Genomic DNA, 26,585 nt, shown 5'->3' on the forward strand with positions numbered 1-26,585 from the left:
TAGAAAAGCAGAATATTTTTTAAAATGATGAGAAACTATTAAATGTTGGTGTTCAGAGAGTCTTGGGTGTCCTTGTACAAGAGACACAAAAAGTTAGCATGCAGATACAGCAGGCAATTAGGAAGGCAAATGGTATGTTGGCCTTTATTGTAAGGGGGTTGGAGTACAAGAGTAAGGAAGTCTTACTACAATTACACATACTTCTCTACATATGTAACATAGAAATTAGGAGGAGTAGTAGGCCATTTGGCCCTGCTCCACCATTCATTATGATCATGGCTGATCCTCTATCTCAATACCATATTCCCGCTCTCTCCCCATACCCCTTAATGCCTTGTGTCTAGAAATCTATCTAGCTCCTTCTTAAATGTATTCAGTGACTTGGCCTCCACAGCCAAGAATTCCACAGGTTCACCACCCTCTGCGTGAAGAAATTTCTCCTCATCTCAGTCCTAAATGTCCTACCCTGTATCCTGCGACTGTGGCCCCTCGTTCTGGACCCTCCAGCCAGAGGAAACATCCTCCTTGCATCCAGTCTGTCTAGCCGTGTCAGAATTTTATGTGTTTCAATGAGATCCCCTCTCATTCTTCTAAACTAGAGTGAATACAGGCCGAGTCGACCCAATCTCTCCTCATAGGACAGTCCTGCCATCCCAGGGATCAGTCTGGTGAACCTTCGCTGCACTCCCTCTACGGCAAGTATATCCTTTCTTAGGTAAGGAGACCAAAACTGCACACAATACTCCAGGTATGGTCTCACCAAGGCCCTGTATAACTACAGTAAGACATCCTTACTCCTGTACTCAAATCCTCTTGCAATGAAGGCCAACATACCATTTGCCTTCCTAACTGCTTGCTGCACCTGCATGTTTGCTTTCAGTGACTGGTGTACACAGACAACCAGGTCCCTTTGCACATCAACATTTCCCAATCTATCACCATTTAAATAATACTCTGCCTTTCTGTTTTTCCTTCCGAAGTGGATAACTTCGCATTTATCCACATTATACTGCATCTGCCATGTATTTGCCCACTCACTCAACTTGTCTAAAATCGCTTTGAAGCCTCTTTGCATCCTCCTCACAACTCACGATCCCACCTAGTTTTGTGTCGTCAGCAAACTTGGAAATATTACATTTGGTTCCCTCATCCAAATCATTGATATATATTGTGAATAGCTGGGGCCCAAGCAGTGATCCCTGCAGTACCCCACGAGTCACTGCCTGCCACCCTATTTATTCCTACTCTGTTTCCTGTCTGTTAACCAATTTTCAATCCATGCCAGTATATTACCACCAATCCCATGTTCTTTAATTTGGCACACTAACCTCTTATGTGGGACTTTAGCAAAGGCCTTCTGAAAATCCAAATAAACCACATCCACTGGTTCTCCCTTATCTATTCTACCAGTTACAGCCTCAAAAAACTCCAGTAGGTCAAACATGATTTCCCTTTCATAAATCCATGTTGACTTTGTCTAATCCTGTTGATATTTTCTAAGTGTCCTGTTAGCACATCCTTTATAATAGACTCTAGCATTTTCCCTACTACTGATATTAGGCTAACCGGTCTGTAGTTCCCTGTTTTCTCTCTCCCTCTTCTTTTAAAAATAGTGGGGTTACATTTGCCACCCTCTTAATCTGCAGGAACTGTTCCATAATCTATACACATACACTCACACAAGCAAGAACAACAACTTATATAGCGCCTTTAACATAGTAAAACGTCCCAAAGCAGTTCACAGGTGAGTTATCAGACAAAATTTAACACCGAGCAACATAAGGGAGATATTAAGGCAGGTGATCAAAAGCTTGGTCAAAGAGGTAAGGATAAAGGAGCATCTTAAAAAGGAAGAGAGAGGTTAGTGCCCACACAGCTGAGGGCACAGCCACCAACTGTGGGGCGAAGGAAAGAGTCCAGAATTGGAGGAATACAGAGTTCTCTGAGGGCTGTAGGAGGTTACAGAGATAGGGATGGGCGAGGCCATGGAGGGATTTGAACACAAAGATGAGAATTTTAAATTCGAGGCATTGCTGGACTGGGTGCCAATGTAGGTCAGGGAGCACAAAGGTGATGGGTGAATGGGACTTGGTGCGAGTTAGGATATGGGCAGTAGAGTTTTGGATGAGCCAAATTTTAAGGAGGATGGAAGATGGGAGGCTGGCCAGGAGAGCATTGGAATAGTCGAGTCTGGAGGTAACAAAAGCATGGTTGAGGGTTTCAGCATCAGATGGGCTGAGGCAGGGGCGGAGACAGGAGATACTATGGAGGTGAAAGTAGGTGATTTTGGTGATGGAGAGGATATGGGGTCGGAAGCTCAGCTCAGCATCAAATAGGACGCCAAGGTTGCGAATAGTTTGGTTCAGCCTCCGGATGGTGGCCAAGGAGAGAGATTGAGTTTGTGCCTGGGGCCAAAGACAATGGCTTTGGTCTTCCCAATATTTAAACCCAAGGACCTGCTTCCATATTTGTTGGTGTGTTCTCATTCTTGTTTGCACAGAAAAACTACTGCTCCAAGGTTATCACTTTATACATTGATGTTGTTTTCACTAATTTTGTTCTTTGTTTCTCACCTTTTCATCTTGCTGCTGGGTTTCATCGTTTTCACTCCCTCCCTCCCTCTCACGCATTGTTTTCCTTTGTTTCTCTGTTGCATGATCTCTGCCACGTACTTGCTGTAGCTTTTATTCCTCGCCTGTACCACCATGCTCTTTTGCTTTCCTGTAGCCAACTGAAATATGCCTGATGAAGCTACACAATTGTTCCTGTTCTCCATTTAAGAGCGCAAGAAAGCAGGGAACGAGAACAGGTATGTCCTGTCCACAAAAAAACAGGACAAATCCAACCTGGCCAACTACCATCCCATCTGCCTACTCCCAATCATCAGCAAAGTGATGGAAGGAGTTGTCAACAATGCTATCAAGCAACACTTACTTACCAATAACCTGCTCACTGGTGCTCAGTTTGGGTTACACCACAACTACTCGGCTCCAGACCTCTTTACAGCTTTGGCTCAAATATAGATGCAAGAACTGAATTCCAAAAGGTGAGGAGAGAATAACTCCCCTCGACATCAGGGCAGCATTCAACAGTGTGGCACCAAGGAGCCCTAGTAAAACTGAACTGAATGGGGATCAGGGGAAAACTCTCCAGTCGTTGAAGTCATACTTGGCACGAAGGAAGATGGTTGTAGTTGTTGGAGATCAATCATCTCAGTTCTAGGACATCGTTGCGGAGTTCAAGGTAGCATCCTAGGCCCAAGTATCTTCAACTGATTCATCAATGACCTTTCTGCCATCAGATGTTCAGAAGGGGGGGCTATACGCTGATAACTGCACAGTTTTCAGCTCCATCCGCAATTCGTCAGATAATGAGGGAGTCCATGCCTGCATGCAGCAAGACCTGGACAACATCCAGGCTTGGGCTGATAAGTGGCAAGTAACACTCACGCCACAATGACCATCTCCAACAAGAGCGCCTGAGCACCTCTCCTTGACATTCAATGGTATTTCCATCACCGAATCCCCACCAACAACATTTTAGAGGTCATCACTGACCAGAAACTCAACCGGACCAGCCACATAATTGCCGTGACTACTAGAGCAGGTCAAAGGCTGGGTATCCTGCAGAGAGTGGCTCACCTCCTAACTCCCCATAGCCTCTCCATCATCTACAAGGCACAAGTCAGAAGTGTGAAGAAGTATTCTGCACTTGCCTAGATAGATGCAGCTGCAGCAACACTCAAGAAGCACGACACCATCCAGGACAAAGCCGTCCACTTGATCAGCACTTCACCCACTAGCCTAAACATCTTCCCTCTTCACCATTGGCGTACCGTGGCTGCAGTGTGTCCTATCTTCGACAGCAATTCCCAAATCCGTGACCTATACTACCTAGAAGGACAATGGCAGCAGGTGCATGGGAACACCATCCCCTCCAAGTTTCCCTCCAAGTCACACACCATCCAGACTTGGACATATAACGCCATTTCAGGATTTTGACCAAGTGATGATGAAGGAAGTACCAAACACCATTGTTGGAGCACTTTCACCACACAAATTGCAGCAGTTCAAGAAGAAAGCCCATCACCACCTTCCCAAGACAATAAATGCCAGCCTTGCCAATATCCCAAGAATGATTTTTTTTTTTTTTTTTAAAAACATTGCATGCTGCACCATTGTTGACTTAGAAGATTTCAGTCCATTAATGTGTTTAATTTGGCAAAAACGAACCCCAAAATCTGATGCAATTAAAATTCAATGTGGGGTCACATTATCAGTTATAAACTACTACAAGTCAACCAAATTATTTTGATGCTTTCATTATAAAGATTTAAGTGTTTACTTGCAGACAAAATGCATCAAATTACAATAGTTTCAATTTGAACATGTTCTAATGTCTCCGTGAAAATGCAGTATTTGAGTGACTCACTGAATAATCTCCTTTGATCAACCAATAGGTCCATTATGTGCTCTTCCAGTGTTATACAAATGAATCTTTTCAATAATGCTGATAAATAACATCTGTAATTCGGGGCACACTGCTCAGCTTGGATAAGCGAATACTCACTTCAGCCATCCTGATCAGTCAAATAAAACTATCCAAGTTGATATGTTACATTTATCAGCAGCTGAAGAGGCCTCAGCAGCCTATGTTTATTATGCTGCAGTTCATAGTATCATAGTAGGTACAGCACAGGAGGAGGTATTCGGCCCATCATGCCTGTGCTGATTCTTTGAAAGAGCTATCCAATTAGTACCATTCCCCTGCTCTTGCCCCATAGCCCTGTAAATTTTTTCCCTTCAAGTATTTATCCAATTCCCTTTTGAAATTTACTACTGAATCTGCTTCCACCTCCCTTTCAGGCAGTGCATTCCAGATCATAACAACTCACTTCGTAAAAAAATGTTTCCTCGTGTCGCCTCTGGCCCTTTTGCCGATTACCTTAAATCTGTGTCCTCTGGTTAGCGACCCTTCTGCCATTGGAGACAGTTTCCCCTTATTTACTCTGTCAAAACCAGTCATGATTTTGTATGAAATTTTCACCACGTGGGTTCTCAGCAGGAGCTGTCTGCCTGTTTGACACCCTAATACTTATATTTCGCCACGTGCTTATTAACTATTGGCTGGGAAGATAGGAATAGGAGGAGGCCATTCAGCCCCTCAAGCCTGATCCACCATTCTATTAGATCACGGCTGATCTCTACCTCAACTCCATTTACCCGACTTTGTTCCAGATCTCTGGATACCCTTACCTAACAAAAAAAAATCTATCGATCTCAGTTTTGAAAATTTCAATTAACCCAGCATCCACAGTCCATGGGGGAAGAGATTTCCAGATTTCTACTACCCTTTGTGTGAAAAAATGTTTCCTGATTTCATTCCTAAATGACCTAGCTCGAGGGATTAACAACGATGAATGTAAACAACGATCAGTCTATGATGATTGAGCTGCTACTATTCATTTGTTCTTCTTCCATTTAATAAACTTTAATTACCAAACACATTTAAGTCACAGTATTGTTTTCTGCTGTCTTGTGAAGATCAGGAGACCACGCGAGGCCATGTGATCAAAACCACTAAGTTGATATAAAATGAAACTTTTTTTTATTTGATCCCTGGGTACACTAGATAAGTACCTAGATATCTGGGCAATTTAAACCATTCTCTGGGACATAGGCAGCAAGGACTCACCCAAAATAGCAGTCTGAGACATGCATGGCAAAAAAATATCCAGAGTAAATGAAAAAAGTAAAGAAAACCCAAGAACATAACATATGGGTTCAAGGTAACGGAGTAGGATATTTTACAAATCATTTTATTTTGTCACGCATTTTCCTAAGCACAATCAGGAAGCTGGCAAGTTGACAATAGTGGAATGATTAACACATATATTTGGCCATGACGAGTCCTGTGCGTGCGCGCACACACACACACACACACACACGATAAGAAAGAGGTTTTGTGGTAGCCTCTGGAAATATATCATACAAAGGATTCGCTTTGGGTAAAGTACATCAATGAGCCTCTGACAGAGGCTAATTAAGTCAGGGTTTGCATTGACTAGACCCAACAGCCAGTAGAGTATGATTTCAAATTAGAACTATTGAAATACATCTTTGTGGCTAAAATGAGTCTGGTGGCAGGACATCAAGTACTTAGCCTTGAGCTTGCCTGCTATTTGTGCTGTTGTATCATTACTTTCAGGACCTTTAGATGTAACTAGATGGCAGCGGGAATGCATGACTTGCATTATGATGTATGACTGGTTGATATTGTGACAATAGATTGACATTCAGTACATTGGGTCATTCCTCATGTGCATTTGTAGTAAATTTAAAACTAGTGTCATGTTTAGAACATTTGAAATGGAACCAACATCTCACTTAACATCTTTCCACACCATGTGTTACGTTCGAAATGTGAGGAACTGGAGTTCAAACAATAATCACAATTCCAAAGTAAACAGCATTAAATCCACAAATTGCAATTTTTCAGTCAAAACCGCTTTAGAGCAAGTAAACTCTCTAACAAAATTATCATTGCTTTATTCAACCTAATCTTAGCACATAATGGTAGTCAATCTCAAAGGAGCACTGTCTTCATGGAAATATGTTTGTCAAATCCTTTTTGTATTCAAATATATGAGACAATGAGAGGAATCATACTGAAATTCACTGCACTACTTTATACAGAGGGCAGTGAATATTTGGAACAAACTACCCAGAGAGGCCATTTTGTTTGTGGGCGGGGGGTGGAAAAAGAGGGGTAGTGTCAGCAAATTCAAAAAGAAACTGGATAGATGCTTTGCAGAGAAACTGATTGAGGGGTATGAGAGATGGAGTAATGTATGGAATTTTTCCTACATTGGAAATAGACAGATGGATCTCAATGGTCTCATGCAGTCCTATTTATTCCTACATTCCCATTATTTGTACTTGACATCTTGACAACAGCATCGTATATCTCTTCTTCCTCCTTATACAGAATGTTTGCCAAACACTATTTCATGAAAATGGTGGAGTGTTTTTTTTTAAAAAAGGGAAGGTACACCTATCTGGAATGTCACCCAATAGAAAAGATGATATCTGTACATTTACTGGCATCTGTCAGCCCTTCTTTGTTCCTTTATTTGATGCTTAAAACTGCTGGTCAGCAGTAGCCCTGGAGCAAGCATCATGTGTAGAATTTCCTTTTCAGTGGCACAATGAAGTTCTACTCCAAGGAGCTGGTGAATTAGGCTTGGTGCCTACAGCCCTCCAGTCACATTTCTGACATCATTGAACCAGAACTTAAGTATCCTATTGCAAAGGAGATTCTACACAAAACCTCTGACCAACAGTTTTACACCAGAATATAGGAGCAAAGAAAGACTGACAGATAATGAGAGTAGATAGAACTCCATTTCCCCTTGCTTTTATTAGGCCAAAATGTAACATTCAAAATACATTAACGATCTGTTAAATACAGTCACTTTTTTTGTTCCTTGTTCCCAGAATAATTATTTGACACATTCACATTGAACTACATCGTCCAGCTATCGGCCTGGTTTATCTAAAATATTCAAATCATTCTGAAAAGCATAAGGGGCCAAAATTACTCATGGCACATGTCGAGATCAGGGCCAACTGCACCCTCCAGTGTTAACCCTGCCAGCGTTTAAAGGGTTAGCAGGAGGGCAGTTCATTTGCACAAGCAGCCACGAGCGCATCTCTGGCACCCACCTGCCTCATGAGGCTGGAAAAAGCAGCACCCACCCACCCACCTTCCGGGAAACAGATTGCACAGGGTCCCTGCCTCCACCCCGGTGGGGCCCATAATTGCCCACCCTGAAGCCAGTATGGCCTTTGTTCATCCCTGGGCTGGACTCCTACAATTGGCCATCCAGAGACCAGTATGCCCCCCACCCTCAATTTCTTCACTGGACTGGATTCCCACAGATAGGGATCACAATTGCCCATCTGGAGGCCAGTATGCTTCATCTCACTCAGTGAATTGGCCTCCACACGTGCAGAGTCCCAACTGATCCACTAGTGCTGGAACTCTTGGCCAGGGAGTCCACACCCTGGCTCCGCCCAACTGATTTTTTTTTTCAAAAAATATACTTTATTCATAAAATTTGCAGCAATACATACAATACAGTTGTCATATCACTTTCCAAACGTACACAATACAGATTATACAATTTGCAGGTTACATCAAGTGCAGTACAATGAACACATTGGACATCATTACAGTTCATGACACTCTAGGGTGTCTCATTGCATCATACTCAACACGGATTATTGCTTACAGATTCATTTCTGGTCCATTTCAGATTCATTACAGGTACATTACAGAAATTTGAATTTTACATTCTGCCCGAGGGGGTTTTTCCCTGATTGCAGCCCCTCGGTTTACAATGGCGGGAAGGCTCTAAACGGTTGCCTTCCCCCACAGGGCCTTTGCGGCGGCCGCACCCATCCTCAGTGCATCCCTCAGCACGTAGTCCTGGACCTTGGAATGTGCCAGTCTGCAACACTCGGTCGAGGACAGCTCCTTGTGCTGGAAGACCAGCAAGTTTCGGGCAGACCAAAGGGCGTCTTTCACCGAGTTGATGGTCTTCCAGCAGCAGCTGATGTCCGTCTCAGTGTGCGTCCCCGGGAACAGCCCGTAGAGCACGGAAACCTGTGTTACGGAACTGCTCGGGACGAACCTGGACAGATACCACTGCATCTCTCTCCAGACCTTCTTTGCAAAGGCACATTCCATAAGGAGATGGGTGACGGTCTCGTCTCCACCGCAGCCTCCTCTGGGACAGCGCGCGGTGGCGCTGAGAGCCCGGGAGTGCATGAAGGATCTGACGGGAAGGGCCCTTCTCACCACCAGCCAAGCTAGGTCTTGGTGCTTGTTTGAAAGCTCTGGTGATGAGGCGTTCTGCCAAATGACATTGACAGTCTGCTCGGGGAACCAACCGACAGGATCCGCCATCTCCTTTTCCCGCAGGGTCTCGAGGACGTTACGTGCGGACCACTTGCTGATCGCCTTGTGGTCAAAGGTGTTTTCCTGCACAAACCTTTCCACGAAGGACAGGTGGGGCGGAACGGTCCAACTGGACGGAGCGTTCCGTGGCAGCGTGGCCAGGCCCATCCTTCTCAACACCGGGGACAGGTAGAACCTCAGCACGTAGTGACACTTTGTGTTTGCGTACTGAGGGTCTATGCACAGCTTGATGCAGCCGCACACAAAGGTGGCCATCAGGATGAGGGCCACGTTGGGCATGCCTTTCCCCCCTTTCTCTGGAGATTTGTACATCGTGACCCTGCGGACACGGTCCATTTTTGATCTCCAGACAAAGTGGAAGATGGCTCAGGTGACTGTCGCGGCGCAGGAGCGAGGTATGGGCCAGACCTGCGCCACGTACAGCAACACCGAGAGCACCTCGCACCTGATGACCAGGTTCTTGCCCACGATCGAGAGGGATCGTTGATCCCACAGTCCCAGTTTCTGCTTAACCTTGGAGATACGCTCCTCCCAGTTTTTGGTGCACGCCCCGGCCAACTGATGGCATTCGCCCTGGATAGGGTGGGCGGAGATTCCACCCCTTTCAAGGCAAGTCAGAAACTCCTGGAATGATCTCCACGGTCCCCTGTTCCAGTCATAGTGAAAGACCAGTGGAACTCAAAAAAATTTCAGCTCCCCCCAAGTCTAAGTGTAAAACAACATCAATAAATTGACATCAATTCAAAATTAACATTAAAATATGGATCACCTAATTCAGATTTTCAGCTAGCTTGGCCCAATATGAAGCCAATTCATTGAACTCCAAACTATATTAGGACTAATAGACTGTTCCTCAAAGTCAGTGATCTATTTTCAGTAGAAGTTTCTATTTCTGTTGTCTTGCAAGGGATATGAATTCAGTGCGGTTGGGTTTGAAAGGGCCTGCTGTTTTGATGTACTAGTACGCTTAGCTCTACTGCTAATACCAGAGTGAACAGGAGTTAACATTAAGGAGTGATGGTTACCAGCCCCAACAATCCATTACATCTTGGAAGCATAGAATGGTTACAGCACAGAAGGAGGCCATTCGGCCCATCGAGCTCATGCCAACTCTTTGTAGGAGCAATCCAGTTAGTCCCATTCCCCCACTATTTCCCCGTAGCCCTGCAAATTTTTTCCCCTTCAAGTATTTATCCAATTCCTTTTTGAAAGCCACGATTGAATCTGCTTCTACCACCCTTTCAGGCAGCACATTATAACTACTCAATGCATTAAAAAGTTGTTCCTCATGTTGCCTTTGGTTCTTTTGTCAATCACCTTAAATCTGTGTCCTCTGGTTCTCGACCCTTCTGCCAATGGGAACAGTTTATCTAAACCCTTCATGATTTTGAACACTTATATCTAATCTGCTCTCCTCTAGGGAGAACAACCACAGCTTCTCCTGTCTATCCATATAACTGAAGTCCCTCATTCCTGGAATCATTCTAATGAATCTTTTCTGCACCCTTAGGCCTTCACATCCTTCCTAAAGTGCGGTGCGCAGAATTGGACACAATACTCCAGTTGTGGCCAAACCAGTGTTTTATATAGGTTCAACATAACTTCATTACTAAATGAATTATTTCTGCAATTAATTTTCACCCTGACGAGAAAACAATTTTGTTCCAGTACATTAATGTTCTTGTACAGGTTTAAGTCAGCACACATTTGCCTGCATGAATGCTAATAATTATTCTCAGATGTTTCAGAAATGAGTTCTTGAAAACCAAAATGGTACAAAATTTGATGCCTCTAGGGGTAAATGTGCAATGTGGTGTAGCCCCGAGATCAGAAAGGTTGCAAGTTTGATGCAGGTATGTACTTACTTGGCTATTCTCAGTACAGCTGGCTAGCCTCAGTAAATTTGCGATCACTATCTAATGACCCCTGCTGGGAAGTGTTTGTGTTTTTGTAGATCATACAAGGCCAGCACTGGGCTTGACTATGACGATTCCTGTAGCCGAATAGCACATTGATGTTTGCCGTCCAGTCTCACATATGAAGAATGACCACCTGGACGTGCCTTTTTGAAAGCAAGGATTGAATCTGCTTCCACCATCCTTTCATGATGTGGAGATGCCGGTGATGGACTGGGGTTGACAATTGTAAACAATTTTACAACACCAAGTTATAGTCCAGCAATTTTATTTTAAATTCGGAGGCTTCCTCCTCCCTGAGGAAGGAGGAAGCCTCCGAATTTAAAATAAAATTGCTGGACTATAACTTGGTGTTGTAAAATTGTTTACAACCATCCTTTCAGGCAGCGCATTCCAGATCATAACCATTCGCTGCGTAAAAAAGTTTTTCCTCATGTTGCCTTTGGTTCCTTTGCCAATCACCTTAAAATCTGTGTCCTCTGGTTCTCAGCCCTTCCGCCAATGGCAACAGGAGCCATCAAATTTTGTACCATTGTAATGGTTAATTCAGTCACCACCGTCAGGCAAGAGAGGGGGAAATTGAAGGAATAAAAGCAACATTTCAAGCAGCCACGTGATTATGCGATCAATCACGTAAATATTGGGTCCTGCACTGTTGCATATTGCCGATTGCGTTGTAACAATTCCATGGTATTAGTCCATATTCTTTCCTACTGTCTCACACAGTTCTATTGTTTCCAGAATGCAAATTTTAATGAGGACAGATGTTTAAATACTTACACATACACTCTAAATACGAGTCACGTTTTTGATTATATATATATATATATATATATATATATATAATCACACACACAAATTCATTTGTCACCTTATTTCCTGTTAGTGATCTTAGTAACCTTCTTACATCATGCTATCTAGCTACATTCAACACTCGTATTGCTACTCTTACCCCAGTTATAAATCCATCCTTCGTTATTGCCATAGTATTTGGTAAAATTGATTTTCTTTCGTGTATCTTCTATTGCTGCCATCTGTCTGCTCAATAATTGGGAGTAAAAATTGATTATGGCTTCAGTGATTTATTTGTAGAACAACACCATCCTGCACAGCACAGCACTTTGTACTGAGCATGTTGTAACTGGTGGTAAAATTGGTGGCAATAAAAGTTTGTCTGTATCAACAGAGGAGACCTTGCTACAACCTCAACCATTGATAGCATCAAAGTGCAGTGGGAAACCTGGAAGGATGCACCTTCTTGTAAGTTTCCACTAGCTGGTTCTTGAGATGATATATACAATGCTTTTTCCTTACTAAGGCTCCTTTACTAGTACAGTTGATATAAAAATTGATGCAAAGCTGCCCATTTTTAACAAAGAAACAACAAATGAAAAACAACTAAATAATGGATATTCAGGTCAAAAGGAGATGTGCACAGTGTTCCTCATTGAGTGTTACACACATGGTCCGAACACTAAAAAGCAAAAACCAATTCAAACTGCCCCACCCAAAAGAGACTATGGTCATGGTGAATGTGGTGGCAATAAAAATAGGTGCATTTCTGTAGAGGAGACCTTGTTATACCCTTACCTTTCCCATTCTCCACCACCAAAATACAGTGGAACAAAAATAGCTGCGCAAGAGCAGGAGACGATGACAGCTATGATGCTTGGACACTGCATCAATCTGCACCGCAGCATGAGCCCAATAATAAAAAACGACTAACAATAATTCTAGCCTGATTTGCCAACAGGTCAATTGATGGGTTTAGATACAAGATTTGGTTGATTTCTCAGAAAGCAAGAGCAGAACTGACATTACAAAAATAACATTTGATGGGGGTCCAAAAAAAAAATTGCTGTTTAAATGTAACCTATTGATCACATCAATGGTGTCCAGTTGGAATTATAATAGGAATACAGATAAAAATCGATAGAAGGATTCAAATTAGCTTTGTCAAATAAAAATCAGCAGTAGGTCAAGACAAGCGAGCAGTCAGTGTAGAGGTGAATCTACACAACCCTCAGTTTCTTTATAATGATTTTTTGACAGTTTCTATTTTTTTAAAAATTCATTGAGATATCCACCAAATACTTATTTTTCCATGAATTTTGCTTCTTGTTATTTTAATGGTAATTTAAACAAGATGATGTTGTGTAGCCACAGTCTGATTTTAAAATTTACGAAACCCTGTGGCCTGTCTTGTCCTACAAGCTAGCTCCCACAACAATACAGATACCTTCTTTCACTGGCTCTTGGCCATTTTAACTCTTCACTGGGTCTGCTTAAGCCCTCTGATCCATGTGTAAATTGTGGTTTCCTGTCACAGGGACAAATTAGCTTAATATCCCGTTCACACCAGGTCTCAAAGCAGGCAGCATTTGGAAAACTGTCAGTCAGGAGCAAGGAACAGGTGCAGACTCAGAAGGGAGTATGGTTTAGCTCAAGATAACACTGGGAACAGCAGAACTCTAATTTACAGGCAGGGTTTAGCTTTTACAAATGGGATTTTAAAAAAGGTTACAAATGAACACAGGCTATTTTGGCGTGGACCTATGTTGGTCCATTTTTCAACATACACACATATTTTAACAAACTGTTGCTACATACAGAAGTCAAAATAAAAGATTTGCCTCAATGGTTCTCCCCCGTAAACAAACACAAAAACAACGACTCTCCATTAGGGTTACAAAATACGACAAAAGACTTGAAAAATTGGGGCTGCTTTCGTTAGAACAGAGATTAAAGAGTGAGATTTGATAGAAATGTTTAAAATTATGAAGGCATAGGACAGGGTTGCTACAGGCAGTCTGCTTTAAGTAGTTATGGGGTCCAGAATGAGTGGCCATACTAAATGCAAGAGATTTAGAATAGAGAAGAAGAAACTTTTTTTTATACAAAGGGTTGAGAGATTGTGGAATGCACTACCAGAGGTTGTGACCGAAGCAAAATCCATATTAACTTTTAAGACTAAGTTGTCGATTTTAAACCTACCCGCCCAACAGAAACAGGTGAGTGGGCAAGTAAAAAATGAGCAGGTTACTTATCCTCTCAGATCCCGATCATTTCCAACCACTTGCGATGTTAATTGCAGGGTTTTGCAGTTGGATAAGGCGCCCACCTAAAGTAGGCCAATAGGACCCCGATGCAATTTTAACCAGGGCCTAAGCAGGTAAGCCACGACAGGTTTCCTGCTCAGGAGAAGCAGGTTTGCAGCTAGTTTGAAGACAGAAGAGGCCCTTCTGGTTAAGTCCAAAGTTTCCCTTTTGTGGTGCCAGGAGGAGCAGGAGTATTCCTCCGGGCCCCATACGGAAAGTCACAGTCTTCCTTTCCCCGAATGCCAACCCGCTCCCCTACCACAAGACCCTCCCCACCCCAAGGGCCATCTGATTATCACCTGCCAACAGCTACTCTGCGTCCACTTCACACTGGCTCTGGGCAAGAAATGGACCAGTGACATTTAAACGAAGCTTGGCAGTTAAAATTGCCGTGGCCGTCTGCTGGGTGGAAACCCGCTCAGAGTTAAGATCCGCCCCTAGGTTAGATAGGTGGTGGAAGGAAAGCAAGATACAGGGATATGGGGATAAAGACATATGGAAACAGGGTGGGCACAAGGGATTATATATCTACTGCTCCACTACTAAATACCAACATGCACTGGTTGGGCCAAATGGCCTGTTTCTGTCTTGTAATTTCTATGTAATATTGTAATGCACCGACGATAAGGTCACACAGGCCAGGTGGCCCTGAATGAAAAGGGGGAGGTGTGACAAGGAATTTGTATGATTGACTGCGCAGGAAGTCAAAAGGTGTCACAGATGAATGCTTAAAGTTGCTAAGCTGTCAGCATAACCATTCTGATATTACATCACTTCTTATTTAAATCTGTGATTGACAGACGCAACAAAGTTATTTAAAAGGTCTGCAGTCACTGGGCTAAGTTTGAATATCCCCACATCTGCTTATATGTAGGTATATAGGCTGAAAGGCATCAGAGGTATTCACGAAGCGAACAAGTACAGTTAGAAGTAAACCAAGAATAGTGGAAGGGAATGAAGCTGCAAGTGACAGCAAACTAGTATTTTAAAAAGTATACAAAAATAGAGCTGGAATACCTCATTAGGGGTTATAGATGTAATAGTCAGTAAATGCCAGAAACAAAATTATAGGCCTATGCTGCCACTGGGTTTCACGAGCCATCCTCATAACCCAGAGTAAATATTCCAGTACTGTTGCCAGTAGAGTACAATTACGATGTGTTTTTGTGACAAATACAAAAACAAGGCACTATCACCAACAAGCACTGTGATCATTCCAGCTGGATAAAGCCAACAGACATCAGGCTGTCCTCTGGTATCATTAGTGATGTTTGCTTGAAATCAGTTGATGGCTAACAGTGAACACTACTTTAAAGGGGCACTGTCATCCAGTAAGTGGTCTCTAAAGGCAATTCATACATTGGCGATGATGTAATTAATGACATGATGATGTCACTGCCTCACTGATTACATCAGATGCTAAAATATTTTTACTGACGAAAAAGATGCCAATAAAGTAACATGAAAATCACAAAGGCAAAGGTTTGCACTGCAGCAAGTAGGTACAGTATCTCTCATAGTATAAACACTCTCCAGTGTCCAACATGGGAGTGTTTGTAGCAGAGGTTTTAGAGGAACGCTGCTCCTGGCTATTAGGAGTAGGCCATTCAGCCCCACAAGCCTGTTCCGCCATTCAATTAGAGCATGGATGATCTGTAACTTACCTCCATCTACCTACTTTGGTTCCGTAACCGTTAATACCCCTGCCTAACAAAAATCTATCAATCTCAGTTTTGATATTTCCAATTCACCTAGACTCAACAGCTTTTTGAGGGAGAATGTTCCAGATTTCCACTACCCTTTGTGTGAAGAAGTGCTTCCTGATATCACCCCTGAACAACCTAGTTCTAATTTTAAAGGTTATGCCCCTTTGTCCTGGACTCCCCCACCAGAGGAAATAGTTTCCCTCTAGCTACACTATCAACTAAGCTTCACTGAAGATTTCCCATTAAAGCAATAATGAGCCTTTATACATGTGACTGTGTTTAGTCAATTATAGCTGAGATTCCAGGCTAATGGCATAACCACACCATGTGGTGGCCTTTTCAACATGGTGTTCACTGTAGAACAACAAGATGCAAAGATCTGAGGATGATCAATCAGTTGATGGTACTCAATAGTTCATGCATGCTTTACAGAGAGTTACAGTTGCTGTCTGACCACGTTTTAAATGTTTCTACACTAATCATTTGCCACTTCAACACAGTTCTATTAAACCAGGATTTAAAGAAGCATGTTCTATTTAGCTGCCTCATGATCCTACATGTTATAAATGGAAATAACAGCACACTTACTGGGGCCCTGTAGTTTTTTCTTGCTGTTCTCTAATAGTATTCAATAAATAATTAAACGAGCTTCCACCAATAGCACACTGGTTAAGTCAGTGCGTAGCTGAGCTATTCAGGCAAGGGAGGCCTCATGTTTGGTTTCTCAGTTCCATGCTAATTTATCTAATCTCATTCTTCCATGGACACAGAAACCTTTGGTACATGTGTGTATTTTGGAAAACAATTTTCAATATATGTATATGGAGTTAGATCACAGATCAGCCATGATCTTATCAAATGGCGGAGCAGGCACGAGGGGCTGAATGGCCTACTCCTGTTCCTATCTTCCTATGTTCCTATATAATTGACGTCAATAGTCAGTGACGTCACAGAGTAACAGGTCAATAGCTGTATCTACTGATGAAAATAAGCAATGCCTCTCACTAAATTTGATTTCATTTTGGTTAGACCATGGGTCTAATAAAACTCTGATTATAAACTTCAAGAAGCAAGTAGTGATCCAATGCTGCTTGAATTATTGGGTTGATTTTAGCACAGAACAGGTTTTGAGTCGGGGTGGGGGGGGTGCGGAGAGGGCAGTGTGAGTGCAAAACACACTCGCTGGCCTAAATTTCAGGCCCGGAATATATTAACTCCTGGGTCGCATTTAAATTTGACTGGTGGGTTTCCCACCCAATTGCACAGGGAACGGGACGCCCACCCATTTTCAGCTGGTCATTTCTGGTGGACCTCCAGCAGCATATTTAAAGAAGGAATGCATCTCTCACATGGCGGGGGGGGGGGGTGGTTGTATTCTCTTCTGGCAGATTTCTCTGAGACTTCCACCTCCATGACATCTCCTGTCTCCGCCCCTGCCTCAGATGTTGCTGAAACCCTCATCCATGCCTTTATTTTTACCTCCAGACTTGACTATTCCAATGCTCTTCTGGCTGGCCTCCTATCTTCCACCATCCATAAACTTGAGCTCATCCAAAACTCTGCTGCCCATATTCTAACTTGCACCAAGCCCTGTTCACCCATCACCCACGTGCTCGCTGACCTACACTGCCGGACTGGGAGTCAATGCCTTGATTTTAAAATTCTCATTCTTGTTTTCAAATCCCTCCATGGCCTCACCCCTCCCTACCTTTATAATTTCCTCCAGCTCTACAACCCTCCGAGATCTTTGCACTTCTCTAATTCTGGCCTCTTGCGCATCCCCAATTTTAATTGCTCCGCCAGTGGCGACTGTGCCTTGAGCTATCTAGGCTCTAAGCTCTGGAATTCCCTCCCTAAACCTTTCTGCCTCTCCAGCTCTCTCTCCTGCTTTAGGATGCTCCTTAAAACCTACCCGTCACGTGTCCTAATATCTCCTTATGTGGCTCAATGTCAAATTTTGTTTGATAACGCATCTGTGAAGCACCTCGGGATGTTTCACTACGTTAAAAGTGCGATATAAATGCAAGTTATTTTTGTTGAGGTTGCTGCAAGAAAATTTTCTGCAGTATGAATATCAAGATCTTTGAGGCCTCCATCAAGGCCTTAAAATGGAAGAGGTAAGGGTGAGGAGGGACAAGTTGCAGGAAGATTGCGAAGATTAACATACACCAGGCCTGGAGAGAGGTGACTGATGTAGTCAGCGCCAGGAGCTGGATTCATTGCAGGAAACATTTCAATGACCTGACAAAAGTAGCAAGGGTGAGTCCAGCTCTTCATTTCTCCTTCCCTCACAACAATAACAGGAATCAGTCCTTCCCCCAGCATTCTCAACCATTCCCTCCCCCACATCACATCCTTCACCGCCCATTACGTGGGCACATCCTTCACCGCCCATTACGTGGGCACATCCTTCACCGCCCATTACGTGGGCGCACTATACCACCTCTCATTTTCAATCCAGACACACACTCACCTCTTGCTTGTTGCCTTCACAGCAGCCACTGACAGCATTCTGTTCTCACTAGTAGCAATTGCAGAACAAGGAACTCCTCGCTCACTTCACACCCCAACCACTCGCTTTCCATTCAACACTTCACCATCTACTAGCATTTGGCTTCTTCTCCCTCTCAACAAGCAGAAGCCCCACATATGCGCACTGTCCTTTTCAGCAGACACTCACTAAATTTCACCCTCTCTTTCTACAGGAGAAAAACACGGGGTGGGGGGGGGGGGGGGTGGGGGTGGGAGGAGTTCAGCCAAGGGAGGAATACCCAGCATGGTGTTCTTCTCCGGGGTGGAGCAGCAAGCTCTCGAACTCAGCAGCACCTCAAGAGCTGTCCACATTAGCGATTGAGGTTGTGGGCTTATCTGAAAAGGGTCTCTGACTATTACTTGTACCCCTTCATGTACCTCAGAAAAATGTAGCCAGCCATCTTGAGATGAAGCTTCGTTTTAAAGCCTGTCAGTGCCAGGCTAATCCATGTCCCTTTTCTCTAGGTTCTGCCCATGAAGAAGACACCCAAAAGGAGGACAATCCTTCTAAGGAGGCAGTGCCATGTGCTCCATTGCTTTTAAGCACCAGCACAGATACTGGCACCCTGGGTGGGTTAGTAAGTGAATTACAGGGGTTTTCACTTGGTGATGCACCGAGCAGAAGTGAGCAGGAGCAGGTAGTGGTGGCAGGGACAGCCCAGGAGATGACTTGCTAAAGGGCAAGGCACTCTCCCAGCTTTGCTGAAGAGGACAGAGATGTGGACTTCAGGGGCCCAGCTATGAAAAGAAAACTGCTTGCCTCACATTAAGCAGTTACACGAGGTATTGGAAGGCAGCCACGAGGTTTCAACACCATGGCTGAAAATATGAAGGAGTCCGCTTTCAGCTTGTGTGGTGTCGTCTCACATGGCATCACCACACTTCAAGAAGTCAGTCATCTCCTGTAGTCTGCTCTCCCACATATATCAGTGAGAATGATGAGCTGCAGTCCCATGGGGGTGGCAGTGGAGCAGCAGGAGAGGCACGTGTTATCACCCCCTCAACCAATACCCACCACGGTGCCAGAAAGCCAGCTGGGCCAGGCTACCCCAGCAGCAGCTGAAGTGCTACAGTCAGGCCTTCACAAGATTGAACACCCAGGAGTCGCCTGCCACAGTTATCCTCACAGGAGCAATAAGAGTGTCGCAGGATGAAGCTGTCGTGACAGCTGCCTGCAAAACTGGCACAGACTTGCATGATCCTTCTGCGGTGATCAACACCAGCTGGACATGAATTGAATGATAGCCCTTCCTGTTAGCAAAAGCTTCTGGCTCATCTTCTGGTGCCCTGATGGCTACATGAGTGCAGTCTATAATGCCTTTAACACAAGGGAAGCCGGCCACTGCTGCAAATCCCAGACCTCTCTGATTTTGAGTGCTGGTGTTCATGGGAAAGATGATCTGGTTGTTGGCCCTAGCAAATAGGGCTTTGGCGACTTGCTTGATGCAGCTGTGCACTGCAGATTGGGCGATGCGGGTGATGTTCCCTGTAGCAGCCTGGAAGGAGCCCGAGGCAAAAAGGTTAAGGACGGTGGCAAAGCATGGCCACCTGGGCCATCAGGAGGCAGGTCCTTTTGCAGGAGGCTGCAAAGATCAGCGACAGCCTGTCTGGTGGAGCGCAGCCTCCTGATGCAGTGCTCAGTCACATCCAGGAAAGTCACACAGCCTATAGACCCTGTGGGCTGGGTAAGGCTTATGAGCAGCCGCCATCACCTTCTGCTTATCCTGATTGTTGAGGCTACTGCCCCTCTTCCGATTATTCCTCCATCCAAAGGAATGAAGCAAAAATGGGACCCATGATAACCTCTAAGAGCTTAAGGGAGGGTAAAAGTAAGGCAAAGAAAAAAAAAAACAGAAGCAAGCAAACTCCAAGCTGAACAATTGCTTGGAAATTCACTAAGCTCATGAGTACACAGATCCCCGTAATCTGACTACCCCTTTGAATAGTGTTTCCAGGGAGTCAGTCAGTACCTGATGCCAATCATGCGAGGTTTTACTCAGCGGGTTGGCCACTAGTTAAAAATCAGGTCAGGATCCTAATTACATCATAGGACCCCAATATGCATGCATTCATGAGGCACCTGTCTGTATCCAGTGGGCACCTCAGCCAGCTTAATGAAGAACAGTTAAAATGTGTGGCCAAGGCGATTACAGCTGGAACATGGGGGTAAGTCTAATCGACTGATTTTAAAAAGCACCCCCCCCTCCCCCCCATAACCTCATTTCTGCTGGGTGGGTGAGTTAAAATCAAACCCTACAAGGTGACCTTCAGGTACATTGAACTTTGGGCTTCATTCCATCACTTGGTCATCCTGTAACGCCCCAATACAGTCAAATTAAGTTTCTTTTTATAGCTACAGGAACAGTTCTTCAGAAATTATTATAGCCAACATTTGAAAAATTAAGACACAATAACCTTTTAAAATTCTGAAAAACATACAGTGTATTCTCAGCGTATTACTAAAACACAGGTTCATGTAAAGTTTACAATTCTTATTTACCTCCTGATACCATAACCACATTAAAAGCACAATAACGTTACAGCAGGATAGAAATAATTAATAGTATCTGTTGACTTTGGCAAAGAAAAGATGTGCATAGTTATAATTTGAATTTATATTAGCTTTGTTGTACCCTTGACTGAAGTTCAATAATAAAAAATAATTATTTGGCACACATTCAAGAACGCAGTATTCTGGTGCACTAAGCAAGGAAAAATAGTAAGTGTCTTTGCCCCACTGTCACGGATAGAAACACCTTGGCCCCAAAATCCCAGGAGTCCTGCTCCGCTTGGGGGGAAATGCAGCAGAGCAGAACCTCTGCCGGTCACTAGAGAAAGATGCAGACTTCCCCCATCTCGCGTTGCAGAGACAGGATCGTTATCGTAATCGGGACAAAGCCCGTACGGGCGAAGGAGAGGCTCCCACCCAGTTACACCGGCAGTAAGTGAAACAGCCCATAGTCGCCTTGCCGGGTGACATAGAGCCCCTTCCTGGGCTGAAGGTAAATGCAGAAAATTGCTTCTTCAGCTCCTCAGGGTGTTGATTTCAAAGTTAAATGACCCCTTCTGGGACTGGTGTTATTAACTGAATGACCATAGGAAGTGAATGTGAAAAGTAGGTGATGTTTTATACATTTATTATAATATAATTTAGCGATTTATGCCTGTTTTTTGTGGTGATGTTAAAGTACAGCATCTGATTTTTCTGTTGACTAATTGAAAAAGTCTACCTGATAAATAATAACCAATAAGCAACATTTGTGGTCTTGCAGGGCGGTGCGTTGGTGGTAAACAAATATGTGTTCAAGTCCCTGACAGTCTAGCTTGTCAGCGGTCCATATGGAAGTCCCTGCTGGCCTACTGAATGTCTAATAGCACATGTGTGGGCCATTTTGAAATTTAGATTTGGGCAGATTGAAGTTTAGACCCTTTAAATGTGAGGTCTGAATTTAACAAAATCATAATTGCAGTAGTCAACTCTGATAATTTAGATCATAAATTTAATTATTGTAGTTTTAGTCATTTTGTCAATTGCTTTGTAATGATAGCTGGTTAGTACTACTTTCTTACTTCTACCAGAATCATCAGGAACACATATACAAACACACACCACTTACCCTCTAGACTTTCTTCACCCTTAATGAGCTTACTACAAGAGAGTTTACATTTGTAGAGTGCCTCACCACATTCTTAGGATGCCCCAGAGCGTTTGACAACCAATTATTTTTTCTGAAGTGCAATCACTGTTATGTAGGCAGACATGGCGATCATCTGCAAACAGCAAAGTCCAACTAAAGAGTAAATGGGATAAATGACCGACTAATCTGTTTAATTGGTGTTGGTTACAGGGAGGAGGAATGTTTGTCAGCGCACAGGAAGAAATCCCAACTCTTCTTGAAAAAGTGTCATGGGATCTTTAACAATTCCTTGACCCACCAGATCAGGACCTCAGATTGATACCGTCTCATCCAAAAAAACAGCACCTCCAACACTCCCTGAAATGTTAGCCTAGATTATGTGCTCAAGTACAGGAGTGAAGCTTGAACCTACAAACTTCACACTCAGCAGAGAGCGTGCTGCCAGTTAGGCCAAGCTGGCAGTCAAAAAGGTGAATTGCTATCACTAGGAATGGAGGGGAAATATTTTTTCTGGAAATTGGTCGAGGTAGATAGTTTGTAACAAGGAAAGTAATTATTCCTGTATATAATTAAATTGGTATGCCATGTCTTTGGCAGGCTTAAATAATTTATTCTTGTTATTATGGTGGTTTGGAGTTAAAAACATGGCGTGTGTAGTTAGAAAGATGGAAGGCTATTATTTCCCTTTGGCTGGCTCATTAGGTAGATAACCTTCTGTCACCTAGGGGGTGGGGGTCAGGAGATTTTATCTTGTCGCTATTTATCATGAAATTATAAATATTTGTATAAAGAACAGATTACAATTTTGCTACAAATAGCAAACCAGCAGAAATCTTCCCCCCCCCAAAACAGGAGAGGAAAGAATATTCCTCTCAGGGAGTATTAAGATAAGGCAGTGGAGTGGAGGGTCTCTTCTCTTTAGATGGGTTTTGCAGGGAGCAGCCACATGATTTCCAGGAATCCCTAGTCTGTTTTGGATGATTAAATTATCAATCTTGTACTGGGATAAGAGGTTCATTGTCTAGGTCATTAAGAATGACCTCTTCATGGACAGATAAACAGAAATTGTGATATATCCAGTCATGAATCTTTTGGCAGAAATGTTGCTTTGGCTTTTATCTAACCTAACATATCAGGGTGACAGGAGGGTCTCGTCAGAGTCTCCAATTTAACAAAAGGAAGGAGATATTATCAGAGCCACAAAAGAACATAATCCTCTTTTGGCAGTTGGGTCTATTAAGAAAAACAATCTTGGTGAATTTTCCAATTGTTATTTTAGTCTAACTTTTTTTTTTAAAAATGGAAGCTAGCTCACTATAACACATTGTTCATAAATGATAAAGCCACAGCAAATGTGAAAATTCAAGAGAAGTGGATCCTCTGTATATGACTTTATTTTGTGGCAATACATAAAGCATAGACATACAGAGACAAGAAAATTCTCTATTAATGAGCAAACCATAGCTATTGAAGACTTCATCTTATTGCAGGATAATACCATCTTTGCTATAAAAGTCAAGCAATTTTTTTTTTTAAAAAGTACAAAACTCTGGCTATCTTCATATTTCTTTGGGGAATATATATTTTACTGACCACAAATTAGTGACCTCGGCATTCACTACCCACCCAAAACCCAGATCAGATAAGAGTAGATTACTGAAAATACGATTGCAATTGGCACAAAAATCTAACATAACATTAATGGCAAGAGCAGCATTCTCAAAACAAAACAGGGCCTCTAAATACTGTTTCAGGGTATATCAGAGAGTGAGAGAGCCGAGTGTATACAGCGTCATTCTTTTGCAAAAGCACTCCGTAATTATACTGCACTTATGATAACATTTAAATTGCATTTATTTATTTCAGTCGAGAACCTGATTGATTGAGCAGACATACTTTTTCAGTCAAAAACTACAGATTTTTTTTAAAAAAACATTCTTGCACAGAATTAAAACTGCTTTTTCATTCTAGGAGTAAGAAAACAAATCTATCTTGACTACATTTACAAACTGTAAGTTGCCACACCTAGACTAACAGGGCAAATAAGATGATTGCTGCATTTCATGACATTTTTCCTTTGTCACCATGAAATATATTGCACGCCTCAAGCAACTACTCACGCTAACCAGATCCAAGAATGATTTTAATAGGAACGTTAGCGGAGAAAGTGATTTTCCGGTGGCCAGGATTAAATATTAAAAATGGTTTTCACCAGTTAATGATGCTTGCAAAGGAAAATGAACATAATTTGAGTTTTAGCAGATCTTTAAAGCTAGCCAACAAAATTGTCAAAGCTTTTCGGAGCGCATTGGACACGAAAACTGCTGGATCGAATGAAAATTGTGGCACCATAATCCAGTTTTAATGTCACACTGATCATAGATTCATCTTAGGTTCGTGTAAATCCATCAGATACTGCAACGTCTATAATTTAACAATATTTTCATTTGATTTTGTTCCTTAAAAATGCAGGTCAAAAATGCAATTATAAAAAAAAATCAAAGACCAAATTCGTAAAACACACTTGTATTTGTTTTAAATTTCTAATGAGGTGTCCCCTTTCTCGGGGAAAGGTTGTCAATGCACAATTGGTGATTGCAAGCTCCAGTTGTTTGACCAATATGCGAGTACGGTCCGTACATTTGTATAATGTGAGGATCACAAAGTCCGTGGTTGTATTGTAATTTCTGCAACTATCGATGTACGAGTCCCCTGAAAGGGAGGTCGGGCTTTTGAACTGCAGATTATAAGTTACATTAAACACAATTACTACCGATTAATGCAAAATATCGAAGTATGAATGCTTGCAGCTATGCAGTATTAGAAGTGGGTTGTTTCTAAGACAGAAACGCTCAGATAGCCTCTAAAACTGCATTCATTTCCCTTTTCCCTGCCTATTTCACATTCAAGGAGAAATCTACATTATAATTTCATCTTACCTTAACGAGAGGAAGCAGCTGAGCACCGATTGACCAGGTTAAACTCAAGTGTCTCCACAGCAGATGTCCCAAATGAAGCAGCCTGGTTGTAAGCAGCATGTAAGCCAGAGTGGCTGCAGTCTGTATGGAGCCCAGATAAATCACACACCTGCTTCTTCAGTGGAGTCTGTCCAAATAAAGCAGCAGAAATGTACATAAACAGTGTCAGAGCGGGGCTACACCCTTCTTCTTGGTCAGCACTTGCAGACAACAGTTACACTGTTAAGGTAATATTACAGGAAAACGCTCTTTTACCACACAAAATACTGCCTGTGTTCGCTGATAGCAGATATATGCAGATTTGTCCCTTTGCATGCCAGTTTTTTTCAATTTAGTTCAGGGGCAACAATTAACAGCCCGATATTTAATCAATTTGATGGCATTCTGAGACCCAAGAATCATCTGCAATGTAGAACTTTCTCCTCCTCTCCTCCTGAATAGATGATTTTATTACTGGATAAAGCAAAGCATTATTCCAGTGTGCTCCCATAACCAAAATGGCTGGTCCTTTTCAGCAATGCTGCAGAAAGCCCATTGGTTTGCCATTGGCTTTTTGTAACCATGGCAACAAGAAACAGAGAGATTTGCACTGCAGGCATGGCAGATCATGTGCAGGTCAATAGGAAGAATAGAATTGCAGATTCTCTGTACCTTTTTAAAAATCTAAATGCGAGTTTATTCACAGTTTAAACCTGGCTATGCCTATAATCCACTGCATCAGCATGTACTTAATGTTTGTATACCATTAACGATCCCTCATCATAATTATGCCCCTGATGCAATGTATGCTGCTTGTAGAGAAACCATGTAAAATACCACCGCTATTACTGGGGGTGTTGCAATATAAGTTAATAATAGATTGTGATGCAGGTATTCTAGTTAAGCAAAAATAAGAACAATTGCAAATATTTTTATTTAAAGGTACATTTTATTCCTTTAAGCTTTTATGAATATTATGAATCTCACATTATGGGGAGAAATTAAAAATATATATTTTTAAAAGATCACTCAAGATAAACATTTTACCCAATTATTCATGATTTTTTTAGCAATATGTCTGAAATATCATTTTACTCAGTCATTTTAAGCTTTATCTCACCACTACTGGATTCTTTACACTGCTCCCTAGGTAATAAGGTAGACCGCTCATTTAGAGGGAAAGAATCCTTCTCTAAACAAAGGCTTCCTCCATAAACTATGGGTTCAATCAGGAGTTAGTATTCAGACAATAGATGCACACTCCTGCCTCTTGGAGAATTTCCATTGGAATGCCATAGGATTGCTATTGTAATACTGCACATGACTCTCCCCCCCCCCCCCCCCCCCCCCCCCCACTACTCCAATGTTGTTTACATGCCTTGCTTTACACTGGACTAAAATGGGGTTGTGTGGTAATGTTTAATTACTACTACTTTAATAAAATCAAATTTTCAAGCATAGAAAGCATCCCGTTGGTCTCCATCCTAAACAATGCAGCTGTTTGGATCAAGGTACAACTTCATGAAATTTATACCATGATTATTGGTACTTTAGAAAACAGGTATTTTATCTGACAAACAAGTATCATATTTATTTATATCAAAACACAACCAAAAGCCTATACCTCCAATTTAGATTGTTATAAAATGCTCCATTTGCCACAATGGAATTAATGAGAACACAGGAAAATGAGAAGAATGAAAAACCATTCCATCTACATACTATGTATACTCCACAATATCATAGACTCCACCCC

The 26,585-nt window shown here is 42.5% G+C and overlaps 1 protein-coding gene across 1 annotated transcript in view; it reads right to left on the reverse strand.

Annotated features, from left to right (window-relative positions):
- The window catches only part of sorbs2b (sorbin and SH3 domain containing 2b), a 259,709-nt gene extending 234,365 nt beyond the window's left edge, over positions 1 to 25,344 (reverse strand). Inside the window, exon 1 of the mRNA XM_067982104.1 lies at positions 24,812 to 25,344. The gene's annotated coding sequence lies outside the window, so the exon portion shown is untranslated. The remainder of the gene's footprint in view (positions 1 to 24,811) is intronic.
- Between the last annotated feature and the right edge of the window lie 1,241 nt (positions 25,345 to 26,585).

Source organism: Heptranchias perlo, chromosome 4 (genome assembly GCF_035084215.1).
Source record: "Heptranchias perlo isolate sHepPer1 chromosome 4, sHepPer1.hap1, whole genome shotgun sequence".
NCBI lineage: Eukaryota > Metazoa > Chordata > Chondrichthyes > Hexanchiformes > Hexanchidae > Heptranchias > Heptranchias perlo.